This window comes from Felis catus, chromosome E1 (genome assembly GCF_018350175.1).
Source record: "Felis catus isolate Fca126 chromosome E1, F.catus_Fca126_mat1.0, whole genome shotgun sequence".
NCBI lineage: Eukaryota > Metazoa > Chordata > Mammalia > Carnivora > Felidae > Felis > Felis catus.
Window position 1 is genome coordinate 54403326 of NC_058381.1, and position 11625 is coordinate 54414950.

An 11625-nucleotide genomic window follows, 5' to 3' on the forward strand; every position below is an offset into this window, starting at 1 on the left:
CCGTCTGATGCTGTCAATGGTACTTTGCCTCTCTGCACGCCGGTTGTCTCATCTGCATAATGGGGACAATATGGGCATTTGCTCGTAGGGTTACATTAAGGATTAAATGACTTAATATTTGTAATGTACTTAGAGCCTGACAAGGAGCACGTGTGAAATAAGAGACTATTGAGTTCGGGGCGTCGGGCTGGCTCAGTCGGTTAAGCGTCTGACTCTTGGTTTGGGCTCAGGTCACGATCTCATGATCTGTGAGGTGGATGCCTGAGTCAACTCCGTGCTGAGCGCGGAGCCTGCTTGGGATTCTCTGTCTCCCTCTCTCTCTCTGCCTCTCCCCTTCTTGTGTGCACTCTCTCTCTCAAAATAAATAAACTTAAAAAAAAGAGAGATTATCAAACTGTAAACAAATGAGGCAGACCCTGAGCACATGGGGTTGGCCCCTCGGCCCCACCCGCACCCTCCCGATCTCCCTCCTTTGCTGCATTTTTACTTCTGTTCTTTGCATGTATCACCTCTGATGTGCTACAGGATTTACTTATTTCCCAGGTGGGTTCTTTTTGTTAAGTTTACTTGCGTATTTTGAGAAAGAGAGAGAAAGCATGCGTGCGCAAGCAGGGGAGGGACAGAGAGAGAGGGAGAGAGGGAATTCTGAGCAGATTCCTTGCTGTCCGTGCAGAGCCCAACGCGGGGCTCGATCTTACGAACTGTGAGCCGAAATCAAGAGTCGGGCGCTTAGTGACCCAGCCACCCAGGCGCCCTCTCTGAGGTATTTTACTCAATACCTCCCCCAACCAGAATTGCTGGAACGTCAGCTCTAAGAAGGCAGAAGTCTTGGCTCTTCCCAGTGACATACAGGGCCTGGCAGGAGTAGGTATTCAGCTGGTATCCTTTGCCCCGTGGCATCACCGTTCTGCTTCCTTTTTTAAAGAAGAAGCATGTTTTTCTGATTATATAAGTAAAATCTGTAGAAAATCTCCCACTGGGGGAGGCCAGGCATGGTGGAGACGCCAACGGGAACAAAAGGCAAGTAAGTAGCCGGAATTCGGGGTCTTGGGATGGGCTCCCCCAAAAGCTGGCCCTGAGATAAGGCGTTTGAATCCACTCTACAGCCACCACCACCTCAATGGCTGAAACACGACACAGACCTTTCATCGCTTTGGAGATCGGGCGTCCAAAACGGGGCTAAAATCAAGGTGTCCACAGGAGGGCGTGCCTATCGGAGCCTCCAGGGAAGAATCCGCTCCCTGCTTCTTCCAGCTTCTGGGGGCCTTGCGGTGTTCCTGCTCATGGCCCCTTCAGGCCTCCGACCTCTGCTTCCTGTATCACACTCTCCTCTCACTCTGGGCCTCCCTCTGAGAAGAGAAAATATGATCTCCTTTGACCTTAATTATCTACCTAAAGGCCCGTATCTCCAAAAGCAGTCACAGTGGGGATTAGGGCTTCAATGTATGCATTTGGGGGGGACACAAGTCAGTCCATAACAGGGACTCCCCTGGGGGACTTGGTAGAAAAATACAAAGGCCCAGGCTTCCGGCTACTTGCCTGGGTGCCCAGGTTCTATCTCCCCCCGAAGGTTCAGGAGCAACGGACTAGAACATGCCCCAGCCATCCCCACGGAGGGTGGGGTTGGTCGAGGGTTTCCAGGGTCACTCATTCTCTGGCCTGTGTGTACCTTGCTTCCTCAACCAGAAAAAATAGCCCTGGAGTGGATGGTTCAGGCGCGTGCAGCACTGCGGCGCCCAGAGCTGAGAGCCAAGGAGAAAAGGCAGGTTCAGCGCTCTACACTGAACGTGAATTGCCTGTGTTTTCAGGGAAAAGAGAAAAGGGTTTTTATTTTTTATTTTATTTTTAAATTTTTTTAATGTTTATTTATTTTTGACACAGGGAGAGAGAGAGAGAGAGAGAGAGAGAGACAGAGCATGAGTGGGGGAGGGGCAGAGAGAGAGGGAAACAGAGAACCCGAAGCAGGCTCCAGGCTCCGCGCCGTCAGCACAGAGCCCGAGGCGGGGCTCGAACTCACGGACCGCGAGATTGTAACCTGAGCTGAAGTCGGATGCTCAACCGACTGAGCCACCCAGGCGCCCAAGAAAAGCATTTTTAATATGAAAAGCAGTGTGGTGTCCCCACAAAGAATCTGAATAATAACATGTATATGTATAATTTTATCTCATTACTTTCCTTTGAGTGCTAAAATTCACATGCATACACACACATATCTGTATAGGTTTATATATATATAAATACATGCATATTACATATATAATACATGCATTATCTATGCACATATCTGTACAGGTACACCATGTGTATGCATATAAGCACGGGTGTGAAGATGGTCTACATATACATTATACATACAGCTCTGGAGACTCTATACCAAGGGATTAAGAATGGTTATGGCAGGGAACAACTTTCATTTCTATATAATTTGAGTTTAGTTTTTTGCATAATCAGAATTTATTTCTACATGGAGGATGGTTTATTTTGTACTTTCAAAATGTTTTGAAATAAGGAAACATTGAAAACCAGACAGGATAGGGGCACCTGGGTGGCTCAGTCAGTGAAGCGTCCGACTTCGGCTCAGGTCATGATCTCACGGTTCATGAGTTCGAACCCCGCGTCGGGCTCTGTGCAGACAGCTCAGAGCCTGGAGCCTGCTTCAGATTCTGTGTGTGTGTCTCTCTCTGCCCCCCCCCACCGCCCCCGCTTGTGCTCTCTCTCTCTCTCAAAAATAAACCTTAAAAAATTAAAAAAAAAAAACTAGATGGGATAAAGGCACATTGGCAGGAATGTGGACAATCCAGACATGTGTAGAAGGAAACACGATGTATATTTCTTTCCTGTCTCAACATATATTATGTGGCTTATACTCAATATGCAATTCCAAGTCCTATTTTTTCTTACTGAATATTGTATTGTGAGCATTTTCCAGGTCATTAAATATTCTTTGCATATATAGGTTTTAAATGGCTGTGTAATATTCCTTCGTGGATGTATCATAAATTATTTATCCACTCCCCCCCATCAATTCCCCTCCTCACTCTCCTCATCGTCCGTTAATACCTTCACTACTTGAATGAGAAATGGTGGCTCTCACAGTCCCCAGTCGATGAATGTATATCTAGAACATTTCAGAGCATATCAAAGTTGCTACTTCATTAATATAAAGAGGGCACAGACCAAAGCAAATCAATATCTCCATGACGTGTCCTCGGAGGAGCAGAAGCCCTTAGCACTGTGACCTGCCCTGGGCCATCCATATCATCTCGCTTGGGTCTTATGCATCCTCCGCCGACTTCCTTTTCCTGGCAGGTGCCCTGAACAGAGCCAACTGATCTATCAGCTCATGAAAAAATAAATTTGGGATAAAAATAAGGTTGGTATATGAGCTTAATAGTTTCCCAAAATAGACTTCCCTAGGCCTTGCTGTCTGTCCCTTTGTGTGCGAACGCACCATTTTGCCTACCAAAGACAGTTTGTGGGTTAGATCGGAAATGTCGGGAGCCCTGGAAGAGAAGAGAGAAGGGGGGTGGTTCATCGTTTTAATAGGACCTCTAAGCAAAATACTGATGCCTCCTGGTGGACGAGGAAGGGAGGGGCCGGGGAGGCTGGGGACGAGCACGTCCAGGGACAGATCTCCCCTGCAGCATGGCATTTTACATCCAGTTGGCCACTATGACGATGTGTTTCTGGGCCACAGGAAGAGAGCTGACCTATTCTGGTTTGTATCAATACGATAATAAACGTAATCTTAAAATAGCCTCCCTGCCTTTAGAATAAAACCTTTTGCATCGCATGGAATCTGGGAGAAGAGGTTAATTGAAGGTTGACTCACAATCTTAGTTTTGCAAAAAAAGAGGGTTAAGTAGAGCCCTTTCACAGCAGCTATTACCTGGAAGCCTCGGCCCCCACACTGCGTTAAGCTGCTTCAGGAGGCCTGAACCCTGTCCCCTGCTCAGTCCCGGGACTCGGGAAGCGAGACGCTGGGTCCTACCCTCAGGGAGTTGGAATCTGCAAATGCGTCAGGACAAAGGAACCTTGAGACAATCCAGTCCAGTGTTTTAGAGACTCCTCGTTCAGCATTCTCTCCTTCCCTGTGCAAGGATGATGATATTATCAATGGCGGGACCCACTGGACTTTAGAATCTGACTGGGTGTGACTCCAAAAGTGCAGAGAAAGCCGGCACTGTGTGCACATTGTTCCAGGCACTGTGTGCGCATTGTTCTGGGGACCACGTGCACAGAGCTGAGTGAGACCGTTTGCTCATGGGTGTTTCGGTCCAGAAGGACAACAGATCTGGAAGTCAATAATTACGGGGTAAGGGGGCAAGCATGCTCGTGGTCACTCACTCGTTCACCCAGCAACGGCTGTCTGCCGTGCTCCAAGCACCGTGCCGTGTTTGGGATTCCACGTGTCAGGACAGATAACAGCCCTTGTGCCCATCCATGGACCTTATGGTCTAGCGGGCCGCATAGAGGACAAGCAAATCACAACACAATATACCTTTGATTTGCACTTGTGATAAAGGCTATGATCAAAGTACGAGAAGCCATGGGACTATAATACAGAACTTAGGCACTTGGATAATTCCCCAAAACAGGCTTCCCTAGGACGCCTTGTCTGCCCTCTCCTCCGTCTGTGCTCACACTCGCCTACTCCACTCTCTGACCCTTGACCTCTCGGATTCCAAGGGTCCTGCCTGCTGCGATGGCTGGAAGCCACTGCACGGCCGAGCAGGCCCTGAGCGCATCTGCCCACGTGTGGCTTCCACATCTGGGGCACCACAATAAGACAGCGGTCAGTGCGAGGAAAGAGGCTCTGGGCTGGGAACTGAAAGCCGGACACCGGTCCTTGATCCAGCTCTGTTATGAGACACAGCTTGCTCCCTCCTCCTCCAGCATCATCACCCCTGCTCCCAGGCCCCTCCCTCGGCTCTCCCCCACCAACATCCTCTATGTGTCACCAGGAAGCATGGGCCAAAGCCTCTGGAGCCAGAGTGCTTGGGTTCGGAGCCCACCCACTTGCCTCTGTGAGTCTCATGTCCCTCCTCTATGCAAGGAGGATACTGTCAGTGCCCAATACTCGGCGTGGTAGTGAGGATTCAGAGAGCCTCACGCATAGCACGAGCCATGGACGTGCAAGCTATTCTTACTATTGGTTTGGGGTTAATTTTATGTGTCAGCTTGACTGGCCTGGGGGACCTTATTTCTGGGTGTGTCTGCGAGGGCGGTTGGGGACGAGATTCAAGTTTGAATTCGGAGACCCAGTGGGGCAGATGGCCCTCCCCGGCGTGGGTGGGCCTCACCTAACCCGTTGAGGGACCGGGTAGCCCAGAAAGGCAGAGGCAGGTTGAATGCAGTCTCCGCCTGACTGCGGAGCCGGGACAACAGTCTTCTCCCGCCCTCAGCGTTCCTGGCTTGAAGGGCTTCCACTCGGACTGGGATCCACACCAGCAGCTCTCTGGTCTAGGCCTTGCTGGGCTCCAGCTTCCCAACGGCACATCATGGGAAGTCCCACCATCAGCCTCCACGATCATGTGAGCCAACTGCTTATAATAAGTCTATTTATCTCCATGTACTATCTATCTATCTATCTATCTATCTATCTATATCTGTCTATCTATCATCTATCAGTCAATTATCTATCTATCCATCCATCTATCATCTCTCTCTCTTTCTCTCTCTTCACCATCCCCCCCCCCCCTTCATCTACCTCTCTCTCCTATTGATTCGATTTCTCTGGAGAATTCTAATACACATCCTTTCCCTACACATCCTTTCCCTTCCAAATCAACATGACTTTGAAGGTAGCACACAGTGACTCATGGCTTATTAGCCGCAGCATTTTCTGGTCACACCGGGGGCCTCACGTTTGAGCCGGCAGCAGAATCAGCAGCGTTTGCTGAACCCCGGTTGCTGACCCCATCCGGCATGTCTGCTTCTGTGGGTTCCAGGGCAGGGCCTGGCGATACCGATGGTCAGGGGACCCACTCGCGGACCCCCGGCCTACGCTAACGGCTCAGACTCTGCACACATTGATAAGCGGATGTGCATTTGAGCAGCGACGGTGTGCCCGCCATGGCGTGAGGAGCGCTCCCTTAGTTCGTTCTGTTTTCATTGCCGCTCAGCAAAGCTGGCCTCACGCCTCCCATTTTTTGAAGACGAAGTCACCGATGCTCAGACAAGGCCCGTGACCTGCCCAAGGTCACGTGACTTGTAAGTGACTGAACTGAGGTCTCGAACTCTGACCTCTGGGTGTCAGTTTCAGTGCCCTGCTTTGTCCGTTTGGGGATAGAAACCGGACCAGGAAGAACCCAGAGGGGAGGAAGCTACTGCCAGGGAAGGGGTAGCTCACAGACAGATAACGGTCTTGGAGGTGTGATGTTTACTGTGGAGACGGTAAGAATGGCCCCCAACTGATAGGTCCAGAGGGGACTCACCTGTGGAGAGTAGAGGCAGGACAGACCCTCAGTCACAGATCTTCCCTGCTGGCTCTCGAGGGACCCGGGAGGGACCCAGATCTCAGGCCTTGGCAGCTCACTGGAGCTCAGGCGTGCCCCCCCCCCCCACTGCCCCATGTCCTGAGACCCCCAGCTGAGCTGATGGAGGCAGACACTCTCGGCCAAGCCTGCCCTTCCTTCCAGTGCCCAGAAAACAGGCATCATCCACTAATAGGAGAGTGCGACGATATGAAGGAAATGCTCAGCCATTAGGGCCTTGACGCTGTGCTGCAATTTTGACCTTCAGAACGCAGATGCCTGCCCGGTGGGCCCCCACCGGCTGCCACTTTGCCGGCCTCTCAGCCCCAAGAGGCTGCAGGAGCCAGGCCTGGGTGGGGGGGGGGGTGCGTGGAGCACTGGCAGACCCCAACCTTACCACCCATTCTCAATCTTCCCTGCAGGATTGCGAGACTGTCCCCAGCCCTGATCCAGCAGGGCTCCTGGATGCTGATTTGCACATGTTCTGCGTGCAGGGGCCTGAGGTTCCTGCTTTCCTCCAGCCCCTTTTCTCGGCCAGGTGGAGGTGCGACAGTGTGACGGCTGACATTGGAGAAAAAGGCTGTCTTCTCTCCTACCCTTGGGACTTGTGACCCGTCCCCCACCCCTTCCCCCCAGCACAGCACAGCAGGGCTGATAGAGCAGGAGGAGGGACGGCGAGGCTCTAAGTCTAAGGGATTTCAATGCCCATGGGGCAAGATACTCATCTGTTCCCTGGGGATTTGCTGAAAACACAGATTCTGTTTCATCAGGCCAGGCGTGGGGCTTGGGTCCAGCAGTTTTTAATGTTTATTTATTTTTGAGACAGAGAGAGACAGAGCATGAACGGGAGAGGGTCAGAGAGAGGGAGACACAGAATCCGAAGCAGGCTCCAGGGTCTGAGCTGTCAGCACAGAGCCCAACGTGGGGCTCGAACTCACGGCCAGTGAGATCATGACCTGAGCCGAAGTCGGACGCTTCACCGACTGAGCCACCCAGGCGCCCCTAGGGTCCAGCATTTTTAACAAATTCCCAGCGATGCTGAGGTCCCGGGCGGAGCTTAGGCAATAAGGCTGTAGGGCAGTGATGCTCAGACCCGGCCCAGGCTGGGCTCAGCTGAGCACTTTCACCAACCATCCTGCTGTCTGGTCCCGCTCCCATGGCTTCGAGTTTGTCTGGTCCGGCCTTGGACATCAGGTGGTTCTAACACGCAGCCCCATCCTCGTTTCCGGCCTGACATATCGGCCGTGAGGACGGGGTCTTTTCTGCGACGTGAAGAGAGAAGGGATTTGAGGAAAAAGGACTTTGCCTGATGAAAAAGCATCATCACATCCCTTGTTAGTCGAGCTTTCTTCCTTGGCAGAGGAGACGGAGAGGAAGAGCAAAACTTTCATTCCACAGAAGGGCATCTGCCAGTTTCCCACTCGGAGACGCGATTGAAATAGCTTTTTCAGATCCTCCGGCTAAGCTGACACGTGTGGCCCCCTCCAACCCTCCCTTCGGTTCCCCCCCCCCCCCCACAATAGCAGTTATCTCAATTCCGGTTCCAACAGCAAGGCTCTATCTCACCACCGCTGCCGGCAGCCGGCTGGCTTCCCGATGGAGAGGGGCTTGGGCCCCAGAGAGAGCCCTGGTGGAAAGAGCACCAGCAAAGGAGGCGGGCCGGGGCCTGTGCGGACACAGCGGGGGCCTGGGGTCGAGGCCCAGAGTGATCGGAAGATGACACAGCTAAAAGAGTATCGCTTAAAGGTGTGGAAGGGAATGTCACTTCTGGGCCGGCACCGCTTCTCGGGCTGGGAACGAGATAATGAATTATTACCCGGGGAAATGAAGCTGCTAATAAATTCAAAAGCAAAGCTGAGGGAGGTTAGACTCCATTTTTAAAAGGGAGCTGGTGATTTATAAAGTGCCCTGTCTCCTTGCCTCCCGGGGCTCCGTCGGCCTCCCTGTCCCTCTTTTTCCCCACCTGACCCTCTGGACACACAGCCCAGCACCCCTGCAACTTGTCTGTTTTCCTTGTGAGCCACGCCCACCCCCGCGGGAACCTCAGGCCCAAATTGGGCTGAAATTTGGCCCAACTGGCTTTGAGAGCTCGGTCCCTAAGGAATGGCCACGAGGAAATCTGTCTTCCTAAGAAGTCCATTCCGACCTTTGAGCCAACAAATTACAAGTAGAAACCGCTCCGAATGAGCAATCAGGCTCTGCAGCGGGGCACCAGGCAGGGGGCGGCTCCTGCAGGGAGAGACAATCAACTTAGCTTTTCGGTGGCATCCGTGCCTTCTGAAAGCTGCTCCTGTTTTGGGAAGCTTGTGGCCACATTCTAGTCTTACCCCCCCCCCCCCCGCATCAATTCCAATCCCTCTTGAGTGGAGCTCCAAACCCTGACCTCTTGGTCTCCACTAGCCTCCTTCCCTGCCTGAAGCCATCAAGCCCCTACTGCCTGAGCTCATTGACCGTTTCCGCGGCGACGGGCCTGTGATGTCACTATGGAGGCCTGCGAGCCTCCAGGTGGGTAGGACTGAGCAGCAGGTGCCCAGGAAGAGGGAAAGAACAAAGCTCCAGTTTCTGCGCCATCATCCCCACATAATGGAAGAGGGGCCTGGAAACAGAGGAGGGGCAGGCAGGTGGAAGGCTGCAGCCGTTCCGAACCTTGCCCGTTTTAACATCTCTTGAGCTCAGCTAGAGAAGACGGCCCCTTCCCCGAACTCCTGCTCAGGCCCCATACCCCTGCCCAAGCAGCTATGGTTTAAAAGCCTCATGAGTCATGGAGGGACTCACCCTCGTCGGCTGTGTGCCCCTGTCCAGCAACATCAGACTCCAGGGCTCCCTCCCCGCAGCCTGGTTTTTCAGGAAACCCCTGGTGCCAGGGGGCTTTCAGAGCCCTCCTCGCCGGGGACCATGGCTCCTGCTTCAATACCTGGGGAGGGAGATCCCCCAGCTTCCCTAATGCTCTGGCCCCTTTTGTTCCAGCCAGGCACCAAGAGAAAAATGCAGCTTCCTCCTGGAAACAAGGGCTCCCTCCCGCAGGCTTTCCCGAGGCCGGGTTCAAAAGGCCCATGTTCACCTGAGTTTTAGGTAACTTACTGGGCAGCCTGAATTATATAGACAAGTTAGGCTCACTTGGCCTTCGGGTGTCTGGATTACCTGAGTATTTTACATGTTTATGAGCGGGGTGGGGAGGGGGACTGAACACTAGCTCAAAGCAAATGTAAAATTCGGACTTTGGGGGCTCTGTGCACCTGGCACGCACCTTTGCTTACCACCGGGATACAGCATCAGAGAGCCACTGTCACGTGACCACCGAGCAGGCCACAGGGGAGCCCCGGCTCATCCCGGATGCTGGGCCTTGCCTCCGTTTCTCTTTTAGGATCTGCCAAAACCCAAAAGTCACCATCTAAAAACAACTCCAAAGAAAGGTGGGAGAAGAAAGTGGGAAAATCTTTATCATTGATTGTTTATACCTAAAGAAAGAGAGGAGAGAGAATTCCCCGTGGCCCAGCCAGGGGGTGAAGAGTTAATCCTATAATCTAGTCGGCCAGGGAGCAAGGCAAGGACGAGAGCTACCTTCCAGCTGAAGTGTGCGTGCAGCATGTTTGATGCCTGGCGGGTGGAGCCGAGAAGACGGAGACCATTTGCAAGCATTTATTGAGTGCCCAGGGCATACGGAGCCCTATTCTCAGGATGCAGTGGAATTCTAAAGTTCACAAGATAGGGTGCTCCCCTATCCTCTGAGAATGGACCCTCCCCCAGCCCCCACTTTCAGGCTCTTCTGTGTGCCCCCTCCCCCTGCCCTGGTCACTGCTCCCTGCTGGGCTCAGCAAAATACCGGCAAATGCCTGGTGACCTTTTCAGAGTTAGACCAATTACACTCCAGTGAAACAGCTTAAGAATTGCAAAGCAGCACATGCAAACTCTTCTAGTTGCTTGAGTGAGAGCCAGAGCAACGGCTCTACCCCTGGCTGCATATTGGAACACCTGGAGGATTTTTTTTCACTGCCGGTGCCTGAGTTCTGCCCCGAGAGAGTATGATTTCATTGCTATTGGAGGCAGTGGCATTTTTTAAAGCCCTCCAGGTGACTTAAACATGCAACAGAGTGTGAGAACCACTGAACTGGAGGATTTAGGACTTTTGAGTTGTTTCATGGTGAATCTTTGGGCTGAAATTGATCAAGTTTGCTACTTCGTTAATGGGATCAGGACACGGATTCTATTGGCTAGATAGGCTGCCATCTTGGAACAAAATAATTATGACAAGTTTTCATATGGATATTATCTTTTTTAAAATGGTTTTAATCTTTATTTATTTCTGAGAGAGAGAGAGAGAGAGTATGAGCGGGGGAGGAACAGAGAGAGAGGGAGACACAGAATCCCAAGCGGTCTCCAGGCTCCGAACTGTCAGCACAGAGCCCGACGCGGGGCTCAAACTCATGAGCCACGAGATCATGAGCTGAGCCGGAGTCGGAGGCTTAACCAACTGAGTCCCTCAGGCACCCCTCATCTGGGTATTGTCTTACTGGATTCTAATGAGAGTTGGTACAATGTGGTGGAATTTGCACAGAATAAAGTCTTCACTAAACTGTCCTTTAGCTGAAGGGGGAGGCAGCAGGAGAAAGTAACTAACATTTCTTGAGTGTTTATAGCGTGGCAGGAACTGGGCTTGAAAGACTATACTGATATTTCATTTTTTCTCTCCCACCACGTGCCAGATACGTATCACCCCCGTTTTACAGATGAAGAAACTGAGACTCGAGATCACACCGCTGTTACGTGTGGGGAGACGATTTTCCACGGGTCTCTCACATTTTTCTGTATATCTTGTGAGCCAAGATGCCGACCGCCTTTGCTCTGATCTTTATAAAGATGTTTGCCCGGTGAACAGCTTTGGAAGATGTAATGTCCTCCTCGGGGATGAAGGGTAGGCATGCTTACTGTCCATTATAAAAGATTCAGGTCCCTAAGCTCAGGGTTCCCGTCTTGTAACACACCCTTCTCGTGTGCACAGGTATGAGCTGGCCCTCTTTGCAGTGCCTTACGACAACTGTAGCTTAGAGAGTTGTTGCAAAAACCAGAATGCACTGGCTCCCACTAGCCTTGTGATAAACTGTCTTTTGTCTCTGACCCATGAGACAGGCCAGGCTAACTTGTCAACTTG

At 51.9% G+C, this 11625-nt stretch overlaps 2 long non-coding RNA genes across 6 annotated transcripts; one reads left to right on the forward strand and one right to left on the reverse strand.

Annotated features, from left to right (window-relative positions):
* Nucleotides 1-7364: 7364 nt before the first annotated feature.
* On the reverse strand, nt 7365-8942 carry LOC102901640. 2 transcript variants are annotated; one of them, XR_006589724.1, is made up of 4 exons: nt 8860-8937; nt 8623-8705; nt 8043-8266; nt 7365-7738 (listed from the first exon to the last, which is right to left on the reverse strand). It is a non-coding gene; the product is annotated as an uncharacterized LOC102901640 (long non-coding RNA). The 2 variants fall into 2 exon arrangements; XR_441928.4 differs by lacking the exon at nt 7365-7738 and having other exon boundaries at nt 8860-8942.
* Nucleotides 8943-8969: 27 nt separating this feature from the next.
* LOC102901670 lies at nt 8970-11349 on the forward strand. 4 transcript variants are annotated; one of them, XR_441929.4, is made up of 4 exons: nt 8970-9097; nt 9444-9548; nt 9841-9889; nt 11180-11349. It is a non-coding gene; the product is annotated as an uncharacterized LOC102901670 (long non-coding RNA). The 4 variants fall into 4 exon arrangements; XR_006589723.1 differs by lacking the exon at nt 9841-9889; XR_002738194.2 differs by lacking the exon at nt 8970-9097 and having other exon boundaries at nt 9104-9548.
* The last annotated feature ends 276 nt before the right edge of the window (nt 11350-11625 follow it).